Here is a 12,546-nt window from a genome sequence, read left to right as displayed (position 1 = left end):
AATGTGATAAAGGACTAACATTGTTTAATCTTTTTAAATCTTAGAAGTAACCCCCTTTCATCTGTCGAGACACTTCCCTGTATCAGAATACATAGCAATTGGACATTCTCATTTTATAATGCATACCCATGATGAATTCCAAACGGCAGGTTCTGCTTAAAGGGGCATTATGGAAGATTAGATAAAGACGTGGCAATTCTCACAATAATAGTTAAAAACTAGATATGCTGCAAATATCAGTCAAATTGGTCCACACTGAACCGAGATATTAGCGATTGAATTTTAGGACTAGCCTCGATCATCATTTCTAAAGTCGGTACTATAAAAAACACATTTAATCATCAATGAGCTTTGAGTAGCAGATCGGATTCAAATCCAGTGAAGATCCGACATATAAGATGGCATCGAGAGTTGTTTAAGGTCTTTTCATGTTAATAAATATCTAATTATTTCAGGCCTAAAGAAAGACGTGCAATAGGCAAGGCATTGAGTAGTCTAAGATACGCACGCCATCCGCTGTGTCCAACGGCAATTTCACACTGGATCATAGACGTCTATAGATATGACGTCAGAAGGAATTATCCAGGTCTACCATCTATCGCGACTGGAACGTGACTGAATTTAATTTTTTGATAGTCGAAAACTACCATTTTAGAATGTGTAAAATGATGCAGTATTTTTGGACTTGCAATTAGCATTGTTCATGGAAAATGTGATGAAAATCCATACAGGTACAACTGAGAAAATTTGACTTTTGTTGTCATCAGCACCATTTATTATCATGCTTTTGAGCCAAGTTTGGAACATAGTTGGTAAATAAAATTGGTATTTGTTTGGTGATTAATATGTAGTTTACCACCCAAAATAACAAAAAATGTCATATCAACAAACACTATAGCTTTAAAATGTACATTTTAGACTGATCAACGCCCTTAACTCGTGAAACAAACTTTTAAGTTGTGTTTCTGCTCTGAGTTTCTTTCACCCAGTATAATCTGGGACCGGGTCTTTCTCGTGTACATTCTAACCTGTGAAATCATTTAAATAGTTTTGGAAATTGTACCATTAAGTAAACCCTATATCATATTTGATTATGGAACAGGAAACACTTCTAGTATACTAGGTTCATTATCAAATTATTATGTACAGTATATGTGGAAACATCGCTCTAATCTAAAAATCGGACTTAATGTCTCAAGTTTTGTCTGAGAATTTAAAATTTCACAGAATATCAGATTCACACGAAGGGTAGGATGGGACAAGGCGCCCATTCGAGGTAAAAGGCCCATGCCCTTTTAAGGAATATTAAATGACATGTGACAAGCGCGAACAACGTCATAATTACGAGGAAGAGCCTAGTACATTACAGACGGAAGTTGTGTCAACACCATTTTCACTAATTTTCTTATAAAATATGACTTATAGAGTTTAATGTGCGTGAACGCCTAAAGTCGGCGTAGAAACATTCTGTTAATATTAGCGCCAACAGACCGGGTCGTGTCATCTGTAAAGGGAGCTAATAGTGATCTAGTAACCTTGCTAAATATATGAAAGGTCGGACCACAAAAGTTTGTATGGGGGGGGGGGGGCAAAACGCCCACCCTGGGCGTTTTACCCCAATACCTGTAGTATAATATAAATATTGATATAAATAACAACATAAAGTAGACCAAGCACCTTATGCATTTTTAAGAAGTAACCTATTTTATTTATATTTTTTCATTGCAGGATGGTTAGACATTATAATAAAAAAAACTACTAGAGGTCAATATGGTAACGAAAGATTACAGTCAGCACTGGATTGTGTCAGAAACGGAATGCCATTGATTAAAGCCAGTCGACAATTTGAAATTGCTCGTAGAACCCTAAGACGGCACCGAGACAAAAAAGTAAAGGTTCTCGGAACTTTGCATTTGGGAAAGCACACCCCTATCTTGCCCGAGAATGTGGAGACGCAGCTACATGATCACATATAGTTTATGGAAAAATCATTATATGGTCTTACAACAACTGATGTTAGAAAATTAGCTTATGAGATCGCTGAACAATCAGGAAAGACTGGCTTTCCGGATTTTTAAAGAGAAATTCAGATTTGAGTGTCCGGCATCCACAGGCAACTAGCCTATCGAGAGCAATTGGCTTTAATAACCCTAAATTAGACCAGTTTTTTTACATTATACCATGATGTGTTAAATCAGCATAAATTGCTACAAAAGGTGTTCGACAAGTAAGCAAAATGACAAGTGGTGAGAGAGGTTCTACTGTTACTGTTACATGCGCAAAGAGTGCGGCTAGTGTACATATTCCCCCTATGTTCATCTTTCCAAGAAAGAGGATGGTGTAGCATCTGATGACAGGTGCACCCCACAGTCTGTCGGATATGCAAGCCCATCTGGTTGGACTGATGGTGAATTGATTTTAAAATGGATGGAACATTTTACAACTTTTACCAAAACCACTCTGACTGCAAATGACTTGGCGCGTGAAAATGGAATTCATTTGCTGACCTTACCACCACACAGCACACATAAGATGCAACCACTAGACAGAACCTTTTTTGAATCTCTAAAAGTGTCTTACAACAGGGAAGCTGACTATTGGGTGATTTCTAATCCAGGAAAAAGAATTTCCTTTGCTGAAATGGCTGGTATATTTGGTAAGGCCTTCCTGCGATCTGCAACTGCTGAAAAGGCCGTTCATGGTTTTGCAACATGTGGATTATGGCCGTTTTACGCTAGTATTTTTTCTGATGATGATTTCTCTGCATCATTAGTAACAGATGAAACCGAAGTCCTAAACCAAGACACCGATACAAACAATGCAACTGTTATTGTATCAAACATCATTGAAACCATCGAAGCTAGTTCGTCTTCCCATGATGTTCCGCCCACTTCACAAATAAATGAAGATACACTGATCCCACCAACAGTTCATTCAGGCACTACTTCAACTTCAAAACCTCATGGAATTTCGACATTTGATTTAATTCGGTCGATTTCACCTCCGAAAATAGCCGAGAAAAGAAAAAGAACACGTGTATCAGAATCTGCTGCCCTGTTAACTTCTTCGCCATACAAAAAGAGTTTAATGGATAAATTGGGAAATTTTAAAGGTTCGTCTAAAGCGGTCGGAAAGGGTAAGGAACAGGTTAGAAGGCCAATTAAAGTTAAAAGGAAGTAAATCTAAGAAGAACAAAGTAGACGATAATAGTGATGAAGACGAAGACGATGAGTGGCCATGTTTAATTTGTTCAGAACCATTTAGTAATAGTAAATCACGAGAAACCTGGTTACAATGTAGTATTTGTAAAAAGTGGGCACATCAAGATTGCACGTCCGGATCACCTTACTTTATATGCCCCAACTGCGACTCTGATGAAATGAAATGAAATGTTGTTTAATGGCACGTCAGCTCCAACCGGGCTATATTGCGCCAAACATATGGTGAATCTAACGAGACAAATTAAAACAATATCACATAATTGAATTTATATATGTAAATAAAAACAAATATCACAGAAAATATATAATTAAAAATAAATATTACAAATCTTTTACATATATAAATATTTAAAACAATATACATGATTAAATATATACAATTAAAATTGAGAATAAAAGTTTGTCTCTTTTAAAAATGTTAGCACTTTATCATATAGCTCCGGTTGAGCAAATAGCTGACGTAATGACTGGCAACGGTAGTATTTAGATCTAATATACTTGAGATGTTTGCACTCAATCAAGATGTGGCTCACTGTCAAAGGAACATGACAGTGAACACATTCCGGTTGAGGCTCTCGCTTCAAAATGAAAATATGAGATAAAAAAGTATGACCAATGCGAGAGCGACACAAAACAACTTCATCTCTCCTGTTAGACCTGTAGGAGCTTGGCCATTCTCCAAGGAGAGGCTTTATGTGATGAAGTTTGTTTGCGCCTGCAAGATCCCAAGACCGTTGCGACTCTGATGAATCAGACTAATTGTTTATAAAACGTTATGACAAATAAAACACTCAAACACTGTGTGACAAAGTGATTTATATTTCTCACCAAATTGAACAGTATAATTTAGGTACATAGAACTTAATGAACTCTGCTAGTTTTAACAATATATAAATTTTGACTTTCACCTCTATATAAACTTCTGTTAAGCACGAACTTATTAAACATCTAATTGATTCAGTATGATCTTTACAAACTACGTGTGGTCTTTGCGCACGCTCCGCTTTACTTCAAAGGAATATGCATTGGTCAGTAGGCATGCCGTGACGAGATAAAATAGACAATTGCATGTATGACCATGTGTGCAAGGGTATATATTCAGGAGTTCACTGACAGTTAGCAGAGAGGAGCCGGGCGGAGAAGAAAGGCTTGGACGAGTGTATGGACTCACCTGAGTTCAGCCGCTGCCTTGGCAGACGGGCGGAATGGTAGATTCAATATGGTTAGATGTATTCCTGTCGTAGAACAAGTTCCAGTATAGTCTAGTTTTTGCAGTGTTGATGTATTTATGTAGACGTTTGATATTCTGTTCCCGTTGTAAATAAACCATATATTTACGAAACTAACCTCTGTTTTCACTAAGAAAGTGTTACAACTGTTTTTATCTCTTTTTATTGATTTATTTAGTTAAGATTATAAAAGTTCAATGGAAAGAGGTAAAACGCCCATCTATGGGCTTGCAGCCCCAGGGCCGGGGCAAAAGACCCACTTCCAAAAAATATTTTGAATGTAAAATTTAGAATAGTTTACAAGTCTGTACACGTATGGGATCCGTAAAATGATGTGCAATATGGCTTCCTTGTTAACTATGTTAATTTTCACGTTTGTGCTATTGTTAGGGGTTTCGCTATATCATTTTCCGCTTAAGGGGGGCGCCTTGCCCCACCCTACACCAAATGCTTTTAAAATGCTAGAAATAGGGAATAGTGAGATGATTCTAGTGAATTTATACACATTAAAATTGTACTGAACATTTGGGTTCATAAATGCCCTATCCGAGATGAAAAAAAAAGCACTGAACTGTCTGTATTGAATACACAAGAAATGAAATGAAATGTTGTTTAATGGCACGTCAGCTCCAACCGGGCTATATTGCGCCAAACATATGGTGAATCTAACGGAGACAAATTAAAACAATATCACATAATTGAATTTATATATGTAAATAAAAACATATCACAGAAAATATATTAACTAAAAATGAAATGAAATGTTGTTTAATGGCACGTCAGCTCCAGCCGGGCTATATTGCGCCAAACATATGGTGAATCTATCGAGAAAAATTAAAACAATATCACATTATTGAATTTATATATGTAAATAAAAACAAATATCACAGAAAATATATTAATTAAAAATAAATATAACAAATCTTTTACATATATAAATATTTAAAACAATATACATGATCAAATATATACAGTTAAAATTGAAAATAAAAGTTTGTCTCTTTTAAATGAATGAATGAAATATGGTTTTATGGCACGTCAGCTCCAACCGGGCTATATTGCGCCAAACATATGGTGAATCTGAGACAAATTAAAACAATATCACATAAATGAATTTATATATGTAAATAAAAACAAATATCACAGAAAATATATTAATTAAAAATAAATATAACAAATCTTTTACATATATAAATATTTAAAACGATATACATGATTAAATATATACAATTAAAATTGATTATAAAAGTTTGTCTCTTTTAAAAATGTTAGCACTTTGTCATATAGCTCCGGTTGAGCAAATAGCTGACGTACTGACTGGCAACGGTAATATTTAGATCTAATGTTCTTGAGATGTTTGCACTCAATCAAGATGTGTTTCACTGTCAAGGGAACATGACAGTGAACACATGCCGGTTGAGGCTCTCGCTTCAAAATGAAAATATGAGTTAAAAAAGTATGACCAATGCGAGAGCGACACAAAACAACTTCATCCCTCCTGTTGGTTCTATAGGAGTTGGGCCAATCTCCTAGGAGAGGCTTAATGTGATGAAGTTTATTTGTGCCTGCAAAATCCCAAGACCGTTGCCAGCGGTCATAAATAAAATGATTTATACACGAATTAAAATCTTTATATGGTATTAAAAAGGGTGATTGGGGAAGATCTAAAGCAGCTTTGGCAGCAAAATCTGCTTGATCATTCCCCCTTATATCTACGTGACTGGGGAGCCAGCAAAAGACGACGTCTTTACTGTTGAACTCGTATGATAATAGCAGATGATAAACATCTGCTACTAATGGGTGTTCAAGCTGTTTGTTGTTAATTGCTTGAAGCGAGGACAGAGAATCAGTAAAGATAATATACTTTAAAGATGAAGAGGATTGTATGAACTCCAAGGCCTGAAGAATGGCCTGGAGCTCAGCTGTAAATATTGAAGCAGCAGGTGGAAGACACACAGAAATGGTCTCAGATGGCGTCACGGTAGCCGAGGCTACCCGATCACCATCTTTAGAACCATCTGTGTAAATATGAGCATAATCACCATACTTAGACCTTAACTCACTAAAGAGAGATTGGAACACCGTACAGCTAGTATCTCTCTTTTTATGTTGAGTTAGATCGAAATCGATCTTTGGGGGAGATATAGCCCACGGTGGAGTCCTAAAGACAGGGGTATTCGCAATACTGTCAAAACTGATACCAGCCTCAGACAAAAGGGGTTGTATGCGAATACCGAATGATGGAATAACATTAGTCTTCACCAGATACAAATGCTCATAAAGAGGTCTAAATATGGTGTTAAATGAAATGTGATTCGGAAGTGATGCTATTTTCGTAGCATACTGCAGGGCCAGTTTATCACGTCTGCTGTGCAATGAGGGCTCATGCGCCTCGACGTATAAACTGTCCACTGGAGATGTACGAAATGCTCCTAAACTGATTCTAAGTCCCTGGTTGTGTATGGTGTCGAGCTCTTTGAGATAAGACTCGCGGGCAGACCCATACACAATACACCCATAATCGAGTTTTGATCTTATTAAAGCTCGATATAATCGGAGCAAGACCTTACGGTCTGCTCCCCAGTCAGTATTTGATAAGACTCTTAATATGTTGAGGGCTTTCAGACATTTCTTTTTTAGGCTTTTAATGTGGGGGATAAATGATAATTTCTTATCAAATATCAGCCCCAGAAATTTGGTTTCATCCACAACTGGAAGGCGGTTGCCATCCAAATAAAGTTCTGGATCTGGATGCAAACCTCGTTTCTGACAGAAATGCATGCAGACAGTCTTGGATTTCGAAAAACGAAATCCATTTTCGGTTGCCCATTGTTGAAGTGAATTCAAACAAAGCTGCAACTTACGTTCGATTATCCGCATGTCTGTAGAACCATAGCACATCTGAAAGTCATCAACATAAAGAGCGCCGTTTGTACCTGGTTTAAGGCACGCTGGGATAGTATTAATTTTAATTGCAAACAATGTTGGAGATAAAATACTTCCCTGTGGAACTCCCATTTCCTGAGGAAATGGGTCAGAGAATATTGATCCCAGTCGTACCTTAAATGACCTATCTTCCAGGAAATTTTTAATGAAGATAGGTAAGCGACCTCGTAGGCCGAGGTTATGGAGGTCGCGCATGATACCGTGTTTCCACGTTGTATCATATGCTTTCTCCAGATCAAAAAATATTGCAACTAAATGTTGCTTCTGGATGAAAGCATCCCTGACGAACGTTTCAAATCGAACGAGATGATCAAGAGTGCTCCTTTGGGACCTAAATCCACATTGGAGGTCAGTAATGAGGTTGTTGGACTCTAGGTACCAAACAAGCCTTCGATTGATCAATCTCTCCATGGTTTTGCAAATACAGCTAGTTAAAGCGATCGGACGATAGTTGGTAGGATTCGTATGATCTTTACCGGGTTTAGGGATGGGAATTATTGTGGCTTCATGCCACGAAGGGGGGAATTTCCCATCAACCCAAATCCGGTTAAAAAGATCCAGTAAAATTAAGAGAGTGGAAAAAGGTAAATGTTTAAGAATTTGGTAGTGTATTTCATCTGGCCCAGTTGCAGTATCCCGAGCTCGCTTTAGCGAATCCCGAAGCTCTGCAATGGAAAATGTATCATTATAGCATTCATCATTGCGGGACTTGAAATTAAGTCGCCTTTTCTCCTGTTGTTGTCTAATGCCTCGAAAGGCATCGGAGGAGAAATTGGATGATGAATTAAATGAAAAAGTACTGGCCAGAGAATTAGCAATATCAGGAAATGTTGTTAAGGTGGTATTATCAACATTTAAATGATTAACTGATAGTGCACTACTTTTACCTTTAATTCTACGAATCCTATCCCATACCGACTTAGATGTGGTACGGGAATTAATCCTTGAGACGTAACCTTGCCATGAAGATTTCTTTGCTTGACGTATGGTTCTACGAGCCTTCGCCCGGACCATCTGGTATGCCGCAATATTCTCCATGGAAGGATGGTTCTTTAATCGCCTCAGGATGCGATCACGCTCTTTAAGAGCGGATTTGCAGTCATCGTTGTACCATGGTTTATTGAAACGTTTTGGTGTAGTCGTGGTTTTTGGAATCGCCTGCTCAGCCACATCTTGAAGAATTGAAGTGAATAAGGCCATGGGCTCATCTGCATCTTCTAACTCCTTTGTATCAAAAGAGAAGAGACACAAAGATTCGAAAAGAGCCCAATCGGCCTTATGCAACTTCCACCTCTGAGGTCTTTCGACCGGAGAGGGACCATTATTATCAATCAAGATAGGAAAGTGGTCACTACCACATAGATCTTCATTTACCCTCCATGAAAAATCCTGAAACAGGACCGGAGAGCAAATGGTGAGATCTAGGGAAGAAAAAGAAGCTGTGGCAGGATGTAGATAAGTAGGCGAGTCATCATTTATTAATGTTAATGAAGTCCGCTATTTGTTTACCTCTGTTGTTATCATCTGGACTACCCCAGAGCGAATGATGACCATTGAAATCCCCCGTAATAATAAACGGGAGAGGAAGCTGTGCAACAAGGTCATCAAGATCTCTGGGATTAAGATGTAAACTGGGTGGAAGATATACAGAGCAGAGTGTTAGAGGAATATGCAAAGTCACCCTAACTGCAACTGCCTGTAAAGGCGAGTTGAGGGTGACTTGACTCTGAGGTATATCTCCATTAAGAATAATAGAAACACCCCCATGAGCTCTACCATCACCAACTGCGTGATGATGATAACCAACAAATTGTCTAAAAGACAAAGTGTCAGAATTCCTCAAAAAAGTTTCCTGTAAACAAATAGCTAAAGGATTATACTTTTGAATTAAAAGATGAACTTCATTAAAATTTGGTTTTAAACCACGACAATTCCATTGAATAATGGAATTTACCATTGTCAGGGATAATTTATTGGTGGCGGTTTACCGCCGATGGGGTCATTACGGACCCCCTCTACGGTAATACCGTCCATCAGATCAACCCCATATTTAGTGAAATGGATAATAGGGTCTTGTGAACCCTTTTTACCCTTCTCACGCAACTTTGCTAATTTTCTTTGTCTTGAAGAAATATATATTTTTTCCTGTGAGGGTGGGACAGCCGTTGACTGCGATCCTGACCCAGTGGACCTGGGATCAGGAGTTGCAGCTTTCGACTTATCCACGGAAGGCGGTTCCTTGCCATTCTGGGCAGAAGAATTGAGATTGGTCCCAATAACTTCAGTTTGGAGCAAGGAAGATGAACCCTCACCAGGCAAGGACAAAGTTGTTTGAATCGAGCTCTCACATAAATGAGAAGAGCTCGAAGCCCCTTTATTTTGATCTGATGTCATCAAAGTCCTAAGTTCCTGCTTATCAGGCCAGGTTAAATCTGTCTGAACGCAGATGGATTTGGTAGAAACTTGAACTGCACTTGCAAATGATTTCCCTTGTGGTGCAATAGAGAAAGGTGCAGTTAAATCTACCTGCTTTCTAGCATCGAAATATGGTATTTTTCGTTCAGACATGACCTGTTGGATTCTTTTCTCTTTTTGCCATATTGGACACTCACGGGAATAAGCAAAGTGCTTTTCCTTGCAGTTAACACAGCAAAATTCCGCCTGGCAAGTAGCACTCTCATGGCCATCATGACCACAACGAGCGCAGGTGTCTTTACCTCTGCAGACGGTTTTACTGTGTCCAAACTTTTGGCACTTGTAGCAACGAAGAGGATTGGATATATAAGAATCCACAGGTATGTTTAAATAACCTGCCTTGAGAGTCTTTGGTATGTCGGGACGATTGAATGTGAGGATGTAGGTGCTTGTTGGAATCACCTTATCTCCTCGACGAACACTAATTCTTTTGACGTGTTGTACACCTTGAGAAGAAAGGTATTCTACCATTTCTTCCTCACTGCTGCCTTCACGGTCCCGGCAACGTATTACACCTCTACTAGAATTTAAAGACCTATGGGGAGACACCTTAATAGGAATGTCTGCCAAAGATGATGATTTCAGAAGCATGGTAGCATGCTGTTCTTTGGCACACTCTATTAAGAGTGTTCCATTCTTAAGTTTTTTGATAGCCTTGGGCTCACCGGCCAAGCCAGCTATGCCCTTGGTTATCAAAAATGGTGACACTTTTGATAGGTCTTTCGAGGGACTCTCAATTAAGAGGAACCTCGGCCAAGACTTTGACATTTTAGAATTATTACTAAATATATTAGAAACGTCCTCTGAACTCGGACGTTTCTGTTTATTTTTATTGTCTTTGATTATTGGGGTGGGGGGGGGATTGGGGAATCCATGAAGTATTTTTTTAAAAGATTCACCCCTCGTCGTCCCCCAGGTTACTGCCCTGCCTACTAAGGGGAGGACTAGCGCGGATATCCGGCGCGTGGCCTCAGGGCTCAACGAGGGGTATACTCAAGCCAGAAAGTAAAAATACTTATCTAACCTGATTGACCCAAGCCGCTGCTCTGTAGAATGTACCTAGGACACAAAGGTAAACCTGCTGAGTATGGAAAACAACAAAGCATTGGAAATGAGAAATGTACATTCTACAGAGCTAAAAACGACCAAAGCCGATTGATCAGAGTGGGCCACTCTGACCTCCCGTCTAGGTGAACCATGGGCCAAAGTAATGTGTTGCAGAGAAAGGGCTCGCAAGCCAAATCCCCGCTCAATTACCAGGATTCCACTCTCCACCGACACGGGTCGCAACGCACGGCAAACACGTTGCCCCATTACAGGGATCCTTTTAGTCGCCTTTTACGACACGCAGGACATACGAAGGGTATATTCTTATCACCCCCTACACCCCAGGGGGGGGATTAAATATATACAATTAAAATTGATTATAAAAGTTTGTCTCTTTTAAAAATGTTAGCACTTTGTCATATAGCTCCGGTTGAGCAAATAGCTGACGTACTGACTGGCAACGGTAATATTTAGATCTAATGTTCTTGAGATGTTTGCACTCAATCAAGATGTGTTTCACTGTCAAAGGAACATGACAGTGAACACATTCCGGTTGAGGCTCTCGCTTCAAAATGAAAATATGAGTTAAAAAAGTATGACCAATGCGAGAGCGACACAAAACAACTTCATCCCTCCTGTTGGTTCTATAGGAGTTGGGCCAATCTCCTAGGAGAGGCTTAATGTGATGAAGTTTATTTGTGCCTGCAAAATCCCAAGACCGTTGCCAGCGGTCATAAATAAAATGATTTATACACGAATTAAAATCTTTATATGGTATTAAAAAGGGTGATTGGGGAAGATCTAAAGCAGCTTTGGCAGCAAAATCTGCTTGATCATTCCCCCTTATATCTACGTGACTGGGGAGCCAGCAAAAGACGACGTCTTTACTGTTGAACTCGTATGATAATAGCAGATGATAAACATCTGCTACTAATGGGTGTTCAAACTGTTTGTTGTTAATTGCTTGAAGCGAGGACAGAGAATCAGAAAAGATGATATACTTTAAAGATGAAGAGGATTGTATGAACTCCAAGGCCTGAAGAATGGCCTGGAGCTCAGCTGTAAATTTTGTTGTACTAAAGTGTTTAATGTAAGTTTAGCCTAGTTGGGTTACTTAGCTCAACTAGTTTTGTTTTATGCTTAGGGTTGTGTTGGGTTAGGATTCTGATGGCATATCCTGATTCGCCGGGGATAGCCTCACTTTCAACGTCCTAGCCCCCTGTCCGGCCATTTGACCTGGCAAAAGCAGCTGCAGGGCTATTTCGTAACCGGAAGTCTTAGAGCTCCAAAATTATGGGCCGTTGCCATAAAACTGCCTTACGAAGTAGGCCACATAGTTTCACCCCCACCCTGGTCCCTTGCTCCCAAAATCTTTTTTTAATCATTATTTTTTCTAATTGTTTCATCGCGTCTACCCCCCCACGACCTTGCGCGTCGTGTGTTGCCGTTGAAATGTTTCTGCGGAAACCGGAAGTCAGTCAAAATTATCCACAATGGTCAAAAAAGGTCACCACGCGAATCCCAAAGGTCGATTTAGTTAAAGAGACCGCGACCGAGTTAACCTCCACTTTGACCACCCCAGTAAAAACGGAGCTATTTGACCTCAACGGTGATATCGGCACAAAAAA

The sequence above is a fragment of the Patella vulgata genome, chromosome 2 (genome assembly GCF_932274485.2).
Source record: "Patella vulgata chromosome 2, xgPatVulg1.2, whole genome shotgun sequence".
Lineage (NCBI taxonomy): Eukaryota > Metazoa > Mollusca > Gastropoda > Patellidae > Patella > Patella vulgata.
This window is presented reverse-complemented; position numbering follows the sequence as displayed.